Genomic DNA, 12,722 nt, shown 5'->3' on the forward strand with positions numbered 1-12,722 from the left:
AACCGCAGAAGCCGAAGACACCGACGCATCATAATCGGTAGGGGAAGGTTCAGGCGCCCACACATCGTTCCCTCCAGACGGCGGGCCATGTCCATCCATCGCGCCTTGCATCGCGTATGTGTGATCCACTACAAGAAACAAAACAAAGGAAACAAAGTGACGGAGTGGTTGCAGAAAGCTGAACCAGCTATGACTGGTCAAGTACTACACAACAAAGTAATCTTCAAAGACTGTCCTAAACAACGCACACCATGAAAACTTACCATGAACTCTGTTTGGAGGGCTAGTCTTCGTGCTAGAGGTCAGAGCCGTGAGCCTGCTCCCCACATCTGCAAAGCAATGACGAGGCAATTAAAAAATCTGTCAAGAACATCAGTCATTGTATTGTTTCAGGAAATTCCTGCGGCATGTGACAAGCTGTAGCCCGTTGCAACCTAAGAACGAAGGGCGAGGGCAGGACGGGCCGGGGAGGAGGAAGCAGACGGAACGCTGGAGAAGTGAGAGGAAAATCTCGTTCTCTGTTTAGCGTTCCGTCTGCTTCCTCCTCCCCGGCCCGTCCTGCCCTCGCCCTTCGTTCTTAGGTTGCAGCGGACCATAGATTAAAAACATGGTCATACATGTTTTACATGTTTCTCAAGGATGGCTACTGCACGACAGTCCGAAATATATAAGAAACAAGGCCTGCAAAACTTCTCCGCGAATATGTAATTGCTTTCACCTTTGTTCCGCCGTGCGGTGCGTGTGACACCGTGATGATGTGGGCCCATCGGTGCTACTGCTGCTGGCCAGTGTGGGCTCGCCCTCGCTAGTCAATTGGCTAGGGCTGCTGCACTGAACGGCATCTCCGGCACCCATGCAAAGTTAAACACACACGTTATGTACACTGAAACAGTTCCCTGCATCTCCATGTAAAATACTTTCTGAATAAGCTTACCTTCTCAGTAATAATGAAAACAATATTTGGTGCTCACCTTCAGAGGTCAAATATGCTGGCACTGCATCCCGACGCAGCCTTTTTCGGTAAAGAAATGCAGAGGGTTTGAAGTGCCTGGAGCATACCGCCCGTTCCCGCAGCTGCTGTGGTGTCTTGTTTTGTAGGCTTGTGTTCCGGCAGAACTCAACCCAGACCCTCCGGCTGAATGTGAAGCAGTGTATTACTTTGAATACCCTGGGCTAAAGTGGATACTTAAGAAAGAAACAAGATTACACAATAATGTTAGCGATAAACTAGTGACATCATTGTACTTGGTACCCGTCTGGATCCAGCGAACGCCATGAGCGCGGAGCACACCTGTGTGCCCGTGAGGTTAGATAGGTTCACAACGCAGACGATTACATTACTGGATTCCCGAGCACGACATCCACAGCAAGTAGACCTGATAGTCGCCAGCATGTTAGAGGGACGACACCAAACACATTACAAGCAGAAAGGACGTTTTAGTGTTCACACCATATTATAAAAGTTCATTAAAACTGAAATGTTCAGACATTGTTTCTTATTAGGTTTATAAGGTCACGCAGCCGTTCAGCAGAGGTCAAGCAGAGCGGCCACTATTATCTAATATTAGTTTCGTCTCGCGCAGCTTGGAAGGGAGACTGGGCCCAAAAAAAGCTCGATCAACGGGTGTGTATTACTAAATGAGCATGCATGAGTGCCCATAGAAGAGGTCAAGAGCTTACCAGACATCATCGGACAACGGACATCAGGACATCATACATAGTTGCAGCGGACACCGCTGCTACAAGATTCACCTTGCAGCGTCTACAGGAAAACGATGGAGTGTGATGCCAGCGGTGCAGTCATCACTTCGGCATCGACCTACCGCGCAGCGCCTCTTTACATGGGGCGGGCGCATCGTCCCGACGAACAGACCCTTGAACGCGCCCGGCGGGCGCTCGACGACAAAAGCCGCAGAACGGCGGAATAGGCTTTAACTGGTACAAACCGTTTTGCCCTCGGACACGAGGGAAAACTCAAGACCACGAATTCGTTAAACGATTGCAAAGTGAAAGTTTGACCGGAGCTAGAGAAATGTAGACGCACCGGCAAACGCAAACAATGCAAACACGAAACGTATCAGGACTGCGAACTTCTGCCGACGGCGAAACATAGCGACGTTGTAGATGTTGTAATGAGTATGCACAACATAATACATATTGAACATAACCTGAAAAATTCGCCACCCTAAACATGTTTAAACTATGTTCTAATTAAAAAATGATACTTTGATTTAAAGTCAACTATATTAGACACCGAAAGTGTGTTTTTAATATTTTATCAGCTTAGTGTTTGGCCGCGCAAAACATAGTCGCGCTGCGGTAGCGCGGCCTCCAGGGTGATGACGCTGATGATTGGTTTTGGGCCGCTTTTTTGCTCCACTTTCGCGACCTATATGAATGGACCTTGGTGGAGCCATATGGCTCCACCATGCTGCTATCGCTTTTTCACTGTTATACACGCGCGATATTTTTAAGCTTTACATATTTGTTTAAGAAGTTCGTGAAAGCTACACGTGTGCGGTTTGTGCAGGTGAGTTATACGGCCAGTTATGCTACAAGCCATTACACCAAAGAGAGCGTGACATTTGATTAATAGCTCACCGTACAATGGCGTCCAAATACGTCATATGGCTTGCTTTCTGCGCTGAACTCGCAAGGATGGCTTGAAGCTTCTGCCGTGGTTAACTTTAAACTGAGATAGTTTTAAGTAATACTTCCGGTTTTTAGTTTTGCCCGGCACGGTTAACAATTTGGTCATATAATGCTGCATTGAAAAGTCGTCGTATTTATGACATTATCACCTAATGAATGCATGCTACCTGTTAAACTCTCTGTTCTGCGGAGAAATAAAATGCACTTTAATTACAATCGCAGCTGCGTCTGGAACTTTATGGCATGAAGCACCTTATGGCTACTGTTTTGACGAGATCTTGTTCTGTAATCTGCGCAGGCCCATTGCAGGGAGCCCCTCTGAGAGCCTCACTAGAAATTCTTGCCTGTGGTTGTCCCAAATTTATTTTGTGGTAAGTATGCATCCTTTCTTTCTTTCCCTTAATGGTACTCGGGCGTTATTTTTTTTTTTTCTTGTCGCCGATTTGTCTCAAAATTGGTTAAGGACACGAATAGACGCTGTTTAATTGTATCCCACATATTTTTGGCTCGATGACTTCTCTTTGCCAAAGTTGCGGATTTTTTATGAAGATTCGTCTTCCTTGTTTTTGTTTACAAATTTATTTGAGTCTCAACGGGCAGCACTCAAACGTTATGCCAGTGGCAGGTTCATTGCTCGAACGTGTTCTCCACTGATTGCAAGAAATTTGGTTGTGAAAAATGGATGCCGTGAGGCCTCCTTCCAGCACTTGCTCTGCACCACGAAAACAAATGGCAAAGGACGAACTCTGCTTTTTAGACTGCTTTGTCATTCTGCAAGCCTGCCTGCCAGAGATGTCGTGCTACTGGAGAGCAGGCAAATTGATTTGTTTGATTCGCCATTGCTTCCTTTAGCAGTTGTATTTATAGTTGTTGTAAATTTAGAGATTTTTCTAAAAATGCAAGCCGGGAGAATATTTAGTTTGATTAGGCAGCTGAAAATAATGATTGAGTAGCCTTTAGTCAGTAAAATATATGCTGTGTGCCACTGTTAGTGCCAAGACGAAATTGGCGTTTTGGGGTTTTTGGCTCAGAGTAGTACCTATTTTTATCGATTAGACTGTTGGAGCGCCAACTAACATGTTCATATGCAGACATATGCCCTCTGCTGGTACACTGTACCCTGATGAGCAGTTGGTGTATTTATTTATTTATTTATTTAGAATACCTTCAAGGCCATCGGCATTACAGAGGGGAGTGGGGGTTAGTGGCATTAATGCACTTTGCAGGTCAATCTGAGCAGTATAGATTATTTATGGCTGTATAAATAAATGGTCAGGAACAATTGTTGCGATAGATGCGGGAAGGTCGTTCCCATCCACTGAAGGTTTTTGAATGAATGACTCTCAGAGTGCATTAGAGTTACATTTTAGAATGTCTAATTTATAGATAGGATCAATCCATGACGAAATAAAAGACGGATGATTCAGCAGTCGACTGTGAAGTAATGAGTTAGTACGGTATATCTTATGAAAGAGACAAAAGCGAGCTATTTTGCGACGCAATTTGAGGTTAGGCAACGATAGGCTAGTTTTCATGGAGCTCACGTTTGCGGTGCAATGAAAGTTTCTAAAAACAGACCGAGCAGAGCGAACCTGAACTGATTCCAGGGTGTTTTGTTCTAACCCTGTACAAAACGCGTACAAGCGTTTTGTACAGTGTTAGTTTCAAAGATGAAGGGCAAGTGAAAAGTTTCGTTTTAGATAACTCAGCATTCGATTAGCGTCATTAATATCATAGTCAGCATGCATTTGCCAGGAAATATCTGAGCTTACATAGCCACCTAAGTATTTATAAGAAGGGAGAGAAAGTAAGGGGACATTTTTTCAGAAAGCAAGAATAAGGAACATTACAATTACTCGATACCCTCATGGCCTTTCCTTTAGTCGTGTTAAGTTCCATCCCCCATAAATCCCACCCCAGACAGCACACGACGTCGGGCCAACAGTGATATTTAATTGTCGAACAATAATCCAATGTTGGGCCAATGTGGCCATCGTACTACCGATATTAGTGGTACACTGAATATACTGGTCAATCTCGGCCTGTATTGGCCAACGGCTTACCAACGCTGGCAATCGATTGGCTTAGGCTGGCCAACATTGGCCTATCTCAGCCAATGGCTTACCAACGTTGGCAATCGATGGGCTTAGGCTGGCCAACTATGACAAATCTCAGGAAATGGCTTACCAACGTTGGCATCGGTTGGCTTAGGCTAGCCAACATTGGCCTGTCTTAGCCAATTGGTTACAAACATTGGTGATCAATTGGATTAGGCTGGCCAATATTGGTCTATGTTAGCCAGTGAGCTGCCATCATCGGTCATCGATTGGCTTAGGCTTGCCGACATTGGCCTGTCTTAGAGAATGGGTTACGAACATTGGTAATCGATTGACTTAGGCTGGGCAACATTGGCCTGTCTTAGCCAGTGGCTTACCAACGTTATAATTAATTGGCTTAGTTTTTTTTTAATGTACTGATCGCGCACGCTGCGAACAGTCTGTAGCTATGGCTCCTGGGGGGGGACGATTCTTCTCTTTTCACACGCATAGCAAGTTAGCAACTGAATTCGAACGCTGTGTGCATTGCGAGCTGTAGCAATTTTGAACGTCCACAAAGAAAACGCCGTAGTCGGTGGCAGATTAAAAGTAAACGCTGGGGAGGAGATCGCCTCCTCCCGATCCTTCACTCTGCAAAAGTGGAAAGAGATGGGATGAGATTTTTCCACCTGTCACCGACTATAACTAACGCGCGTCATCCCAAAACTGATTGTTATGGTCAATAAATTTCACACGGAAATTCAAAATGCACGCTTTCTTCGATTTGTGTGTATGTTTATAAGTCAAAAAGCAAAGTGCCTCTTCTCTTATGCCCATTTTCCACCCGCCTCCCCAGTATCTATGACACGGGCGTATTGTCAGCTGTATGTGATCTTAAAAATCTCAAAGCAACCCGCTTTGCTGAGCCGCAAAACACGGCCTATAATTCAGACCGAACCGGACAAAAGTAAAAATAAAATAAAAAGCACTAATATTTTTCAGCAAAAAATAAAACCTTAAAACAATTATCCAGCGATTGATTAAGCAATTACATGTCTTCACGAATAAAAAAGCCTGTTGAATTAAGATCTCAAACACCATATGTTTGAGGTAGGGTATGATTTAAGTTGATGCGCATTACAATCTGCAAACAAAGGTTATCTCGCCACACATAACAGAAGAAGCTGGGGCATTATGTCTCTTTGACCAAAAATCACTTCAAAGTGCGTACAAAATAAGACAACTGCAGTAATGACCGCGGTAGTGACAACGCCCGTAGAAATATACCCAGGTAGCACACTTGCTTGGTTCTGCTGGGTCCAGGATTGGCCCTTAGTTGTGATAGCTTGGTCACGACTGCCAGGCCATTTACGGCTGTATGCCAGCCTGGCGTTTCACAATCTTTCCTTGCTCCAGAAAGCCACGGAACTGCCAGGGAACGTCTTCTCTGGTTGACCAATCAATTTCCTTGGTCATTGGTGGCCAGTGTAAACAGGCCGATGCCAGTATTTGAAGTACCCTGGGTGTCTATTGATTTTCCACGGCCAGATATGGCGAAAATAGCAACGCCTCCGCCAAGCTTTGAGGTTCCACGGTGGTTCGTAGGAATTCCCTGGTCCACTAAATACGAGCAACAGCCAGTGTCCGGGCATGTGTCCAGATCAAAGATAGGTTGAGCCAAGGAATGGCAGGGAATTGCCGCTATGCTATGTTCCTTGGCTCAAGCTCGTATTTTATTGGACCCAGAATGCCCGTTGAAAGCCACCGTTACTCTATCGTTCGTGTAACTCATTGACTTATATTTTTATTCGTATGAGAGTTCTCTTAACATATTTTTGGTGCTTTGTGACACGAGCCCTTGCACTAGAAAGCGACGTTTCAGTGCAAGAAGTCTGTTTTAGCTAGAGACATAAGAAATAACGTTTTCCCCATTGAAAAATTCCGATTTGAAAACAGTTTGGATATGAACAGGCCAAACCCGAAATGAGCTGGTTGTAGTGGAATTGTACCGGACAAATTGGAAATCAAACTGTCGAAATTGGTCGAACTCAAACTTTATAACTTTCCTGCTTTCTACCGCGGCCTTTATTCACCCTGGCTTGCACTGAGAAGCCGCTTCCAGCACAAGTGCCCGAGGCGGGGAGCCTCCTACATGATGTTGGAAAAGCGCAGGAAAAATCCGGCACCCGCAGGTGCAATGCGCAGGTGAGTCAGATGCCTGGAGTGCGCCAGGACCCCGAGACTGGAGATGCAGTGTCCCCGCGCGCAGCGCGAATGCCTTGAAGGGGTAGAGCTGCTCACGTGCCAGGACAGGGAGCGCGCGGGCTAATCGTCGCGGCCCTCGCGCCTGCTCGAAACGCCAGTTTTGAGTCGGCGGCGGCAATTGGCAATAATTCTTAACCCTGCCCACCCAGCCCCCCAAAAAAAGAAAAAAAAAAAAGAAAACGAATCTGGCGCGCATTTGGGTCTTTGTTCGCGCTGCTGTCTGCTGGTTTGCTTGCAAAAGTTACAAGTCGTCTTTACGCTGTGTCTGTATAAGATAGTTTGCCGGCGCCTTGTGTGCTCCTCTGGCGAAGGTTCCAGTGGCTGATGACGTCCTCCGCCTGAGTTCTAATCGCTCGCGTGCGAAATGGCTGCATCCCAGAACGGCGTGTTCGGAATTCACTCCGTCCCCATTGCAGCGTGGGCAATGGCTATCTCTTTCTCCGCGGCAGTGAGCCAGGTAAGCATGCTCGACCATTTGGATTCATTTTCATTATCAGGTGCATGTGAAACTGAACCTTTCTGCAACCCGATTTGGAACAGCTATGCTAGTAATACAACCGCCAGTGTACATGCAGCTTTAGAGATCCTCTACCAGAGTGGTTGCGAGTTGCATTGCGGACGACAGACTGGGGAGGCAGGAAGGGGATAACAACATCAGAATATTTTAATTTCTAGGCGTTGCTTTGCGCAAAGACTGAACCGCATGTAAGCGATTAAGCGAGCGACGAGCAGTGGAGATTTCCCACAATCGCTCGTCGCGTCGCTCGGTTTTTGGATTTCTAGAAATCGTCGCTAATCGCCTTTGTCGGTTGCTCCCGTCGCTTTCGTGCGGTTTGCCGCGTCGCAGGAGTGACCGAACGACAGCGAAGCGGATCGTTGTCGCTCGTCAAATCGCTTACATGCGGTTTATAATTAATTGCCGGGAGACCGGCAGCACATGTACGATTGGCACACGCTTCCATATTCTCTCATACTGTTTATGATAGTGCATATTTTTATTCGTGGCATTAGTTACATACCTTCCTAGAACGGACGGGTGCAAAAAAATCTGCCATGGTTCCAATTACTGATGTTTATTGCTATTTCAGATGCCTTGGGCTACTATGTTAGCCACCACCGGAATCCCGGAACTCCAGAAGATGTGAAAAATCTCGCCAACAGGCTTGAACACATGAATAATATCTTGACGATTTTGTTACATTCTAAATATGTCTGTATGTTTATTTTTCAGGGTCTGCAGTATGCATTTCGTTAAATAAAGTTAACTTTATTCATTTACCACCTCTGTTTTCAATCTGACAAGTGAAACTGGTTTAACTGCATGGAGTGGACCAGTGTACACAGTTCTACAGTATTACCAGTATACACAGTTCTACAGTATTACCAGTATACACATTTTCACAGTAAGACCTGTCTCCCCAATTTCACAGTAAGACCAGTATGCACAGTTTCAGTTTGTCCAGTTCAACCAATTAACCAGTGGCAGTAATCCTGTTTGTACTGGTCCAGTTTGCAAAATTTTTCAATAGGGCCGGTAACTCCCTTGCTGGTCCGGGTTGAATTTCTACTGTCTAGCCAAGCTTGCCTGACCACTCGACAACTAACCTGGCCCATGCTGTAAACACAATAAAGAGCCAAGCTTGGTGTTCCACTGAGCTTCCCGCCTGGCCGAGGCGATAACTCCAGCGGTGAGCCAGTCCATGTCTATACAAAGAACTGCTGGTGGTCGCCAGACTGGTATACCAGGATGGGACTGCCTAGGGCCATGGGTCAAAACAATCTAAGCCCAGTGAAACTTCCCCGGCAACCCAGTCTGGCTCAAGCTTAAGTCGGTCATAATCTGCTGCTTGGGTAAACTGTAATAGAGCCAATGGGTTACCAACGTTGGCAATCGATTCGTTTAAGCTGGCCACCATTTGCCTGCCTTAGCCAGTGGCCTACCAACGTTGGTAAATGATTGGCTTCGTCTGGCCATCAGTGGCGTTTCTTAGCCAATGGCTTACCATCATTGGTAATCAATTGACTTAGGCTGACCAACCTTGGCCTGTCTTAGCCAATGGGTTACGAACATTGAAAATGTGTTGGCGCAAGGTATCAGGGTGCCTCGTTTTCTGAAACCAAGCCTTAAAACCGAATGAAGTACTCTACGCAATAAAAATCACTGTTGTAAGAAGGCGTCTTGATAAAAAGGTTGCTAGGAAGACGCTGTAATTAAATAAGTTATTCATGAATTAAAACTGATTGGCAAACTTTAATAAATACTTATTTGAGGGCAAAGGTGTCAATTGGGAAGTTCTATTTTGGATAGATTCTTGAATAGAGAGTTTACAACATGGTACACCCCAGGCTGCACACTTGCTTAGACTACTTATGGGGCCAAGATTGGACCTTGGCTGTAGTAGACTAGACCGGGACTACCCAGGGAATTCGGTGAACTGCCAGCATGGCGTCTCACTGTATTTCCCGGGCACCGTAATTGCACGGGACTGCCAGGGAATGGATTTTCTTGGCGCCTTTTGTCTCTTTTTGGTCCGAGACGACCAGGGTAGACAGGCGGGCGGCCACCGATATTTAAGAATTTTGTGCCGCTTCACTGTATTCACTGGCTTCAGGATTCCTTGGAACTACAAAGGAGTGGTTTTGGGTGTAGTTTATTGGCTTTGCAGGATTCAGTGCGCCAAGGAACGACTGGCGTTGTCACGAAGCTCTCTAGAAAACCGCAAGTCTCGAAAATGAAAAGATCAGTGTTTTAGTGTAGAGAGGGAGCCGAATGAACGCAATAATAGTGTCAACAAATCGATCCCTCCATGACATTTACAGCATTCATGTCTCAAATAGCAATATCTAAAACTGGAAAAACTTCCGAGGTATTTTTTCTCTGTTTATTTTTCAATATCACGCATCGTCGCAACGGTTCGCGTACATCGCGGCTACTCTGCTTCAACTTTAAATGAACCGCATCATATGCTACGGGCTCTTTTGGCCTATCAGGAGCCAAAAAGGTTGCGATTCTGCGCGGGAGATGCGCCAAGCACTGGGGTGCTATGTTGCGCTTTTTGGACTCCCAGGAGACTTGGAAGAAGGAAGTGACGTAGGTGTGAATGAACGTATCTTAGCAACACCACGCATCGCGGAAACTCACATTCTGACGCCGTGACGACATCGTAGTAATTAACTACGACACACTTCCAATGCACGACAGTGAAGACAGAAAGCCAAAGGAGCGAACCAAGATAACCAAGCCAACGACTCTTGTACTTCCACCGAGCCGACAGTAGCCAAGGGAATGCGACGCTCATCGTCACATATAATTTATTTTACACCACGTTGTAAGTACAAAAACCTCTGAATGCTGATGAAATAGCACGTTTTTCTTTAGTTGGACTGAAGATAAAAGTGAAACCGAGGTTATGTGATGTAAAAGCTGCCGGCAAGAATTGCGGGATTCGGACGCGCGCGTTTTTCGAAAACTGATAGCGGACGACAATTTACCGTCTCAATCATGTCTGTCATGTCTGATCAGGCAAGCGAGAGAGGGCCCTGCGAGCAGGTCAATTCATTACAAAAAGAAGAAATGGACAATTTTATGTTCTAGCATCGCGAACTGGCTCGTGGGGCCTCTGACCTCTTGCCTAACCTGACCAGAGATGACAAGGCAAGGTTGTGGGTCGAGTTGACCAGACGCCTGAACCACATCGGGACGCCGCGCAACACAGATCGGCGGCAGAAGGTTTGGCTGAACCGCGTCTGCAAAGCCCGCAAGCGGTGCTCAGTCGTCGAGGCTTAGAGGTAAGCTAGGCAGTAGATAGATACTCGGGACAGAGTTATTGATATATATCTTTTGTATTCAAAGCCGCAAAACTGGGGGAGGCTTCTCCCTGGCGTGGCTCTCATCGACCTACCCTTGTATCCTGTGCATTGTCGGGGTAGACTCCGCCCTGGGCGCCCCGAGTTTCGTGTACCCTACTTTCCGGAGGTGGAGATACGTACCTGACCAGGGAACAGCACAACACTCTACATGTATTTCCTATTTCTGCAGAGTTCCAGGAGGCGGGGCAAGTGTACAAAGTGAACGCTTAAATCTGTATTTTAAAATTAATTGAAGCATTGCAGTAACATTTCAATAAACTTACCTAAGAAGTGAAGAAAGCAGGATCGGCACTTCGTTTCCTACGTTGTCCCGAATGTGGGTTCAGCTTTCTGAACATTTGTTGATAGTTTTATTGGTGGGTTACAATATTCATTGTTTAAAGTGATATATAGAAGCAACAAATGGTTAATTTATTTACCGGTCCCTTTCAAAATCCCGCCAACTCTAGGGTGTACAGAGGGCAAATTGACTTGTCCTTGTATAGGCTAACCCTGAAAGGGCTGCACATGTGATAACTGTTAAAAACTATGGGACGTGTATGTAAATAGTTCCTGGGCTCAGGGCCATATCCAGGAGAGGAGGGGGAGTCTGAACTTCAAAATTCATTCTGGACTGCCAAATATTTTTCTTGGGTTTGGACGCGAGTTTGCGTAGACCTAGAAACATTGATGAGAGCTGTATTAAGGTGGTTCCTTTACATAAAAGGTGATTGAAATGACATGTAAATGGGAGTGGTACAGTGCCCCTCAAACTTAACGCCGCCACTAGATCGTCCGGTTTATTCATTTGTTGAGCTATTCCTGAACCTAGTGGTCGAACTACTTGGTGAAGATTTGCGTCCCCGATAAGAACCCAACAGGGGAAGGTATTCGAGCAGCTGCAGCGACCAATTTATCTTTGGGTAGCATGCAATGGATCAATATTTGCGTAACCGAGTGTAACCGAGTGGCGGCGTTAAGTTTGAGGGGCACTGTACATCCTAGCGTCAGCCACAGCACTTCCAGCTACATTCAGCTGCTGCAATGAATCATATACTTATCTGTTTTTCCCATTAGTATGCAACATGTACAACTCTTATAGGGTAATACGCACACGACAGGAAGCAGCTAGTTGCCTGGCGCTCACAAAAGGTTTACCACAAGTCATATTTGCAGTATTGTTTCGACAACAAACTACAAAAGTTACTACAGGGGCAAACCTGCGTAGAATCTAAAGCTGGAGCATAGCTCCATTTCATTCCATAAAAAAACATAAGAGATTGCATATGTTACAGTGCATGCAGTGCAAACGCATAACGATAAATGTGCCACGTAGGTGCAGCCTGTGGGCACCCCGGCAGAGGAGCACCCAGCTTCACAGGATGCGGGGGAGGTACTCGAGGAGGAGGAGGACGGGGATCACGAGGCATCTACCTCAACCTGTAAGATACCTTACTTGACCAAGGAGAACTAAAACCGTCAGCAACATGAACATGACCACACTTATTACTGATCTAAACTATGTTTCCCTGCAGAAATGCCACAGCCTCGAGCAAGGCAAGCCACGGTTCGCCGAATGCTGCCTCGTCGAGTCCCTCGAGCCTCTCGACAGGAGAGGCGGGACGAGGCCAGATTTTCGGCCGTGGCTAACCAGCAACGCCTGCTCGACGCCAACGTAGGCCGCGACTCAAGGGACAAAAGGTTCCAGGGACAGGTAATGTTGAAAAATCCCTGAAACACAGTAACATGATTAAACACAGACTTACTTGAGACATAAGCTGCCAATAGTTGGTGTCAGCAAAGTCTTGGTAACCAGCATGAGATGTTGGAAGTCAAGAAATCTGCAAATCATGTTTCAGATCACGCTCGGCATAAGGCAGCTCCTTGAGCGGCTGGACCAGCTGGCACAGAACATGGGGC

At 46.1% G+C, this 12,722-nt stretch overlaps 1 long non-coding RNA gene across 1 annotated transcript; it reads left to right on the forward strand.

The window, feature by feature from the left end:
* Positions 1-2,403: 2,403 nt before the first annotated feature.
* Positions 2,404-12,243, forward strand: LOC121836303. The gene is made up of 3 exons (XR_006077866.1): positions 2,404-2,530; positions 2,951-3,023; positions 12,139-12,243. It is a non-coding gene; the product is annotated as an uncharacterized LOC121836303 (long non-coding RNA).
* Positions 12,244-12,722: the final 479 nt, after the last annotated feature.

The sequence above is a fragment of the Ixodes scapularis genome, unplaced genomic scaffold (assembly GCF_016920785.2).
Source record: "Ixodes scapularis isolate PalLabHiFi unplaced genomic scaffold, ASM1692078v2 PGA_scaffold24__2_contigs__length_7659602, whole genome shotgun sequence".
Classification (NCBI taxonomy): domain Eukaryota; kingdom Metazoa; phylum Arthropoda; class Arachnida; order Ixodida; family Ixodidae; genus Ixodes; species Ixodes scapularis.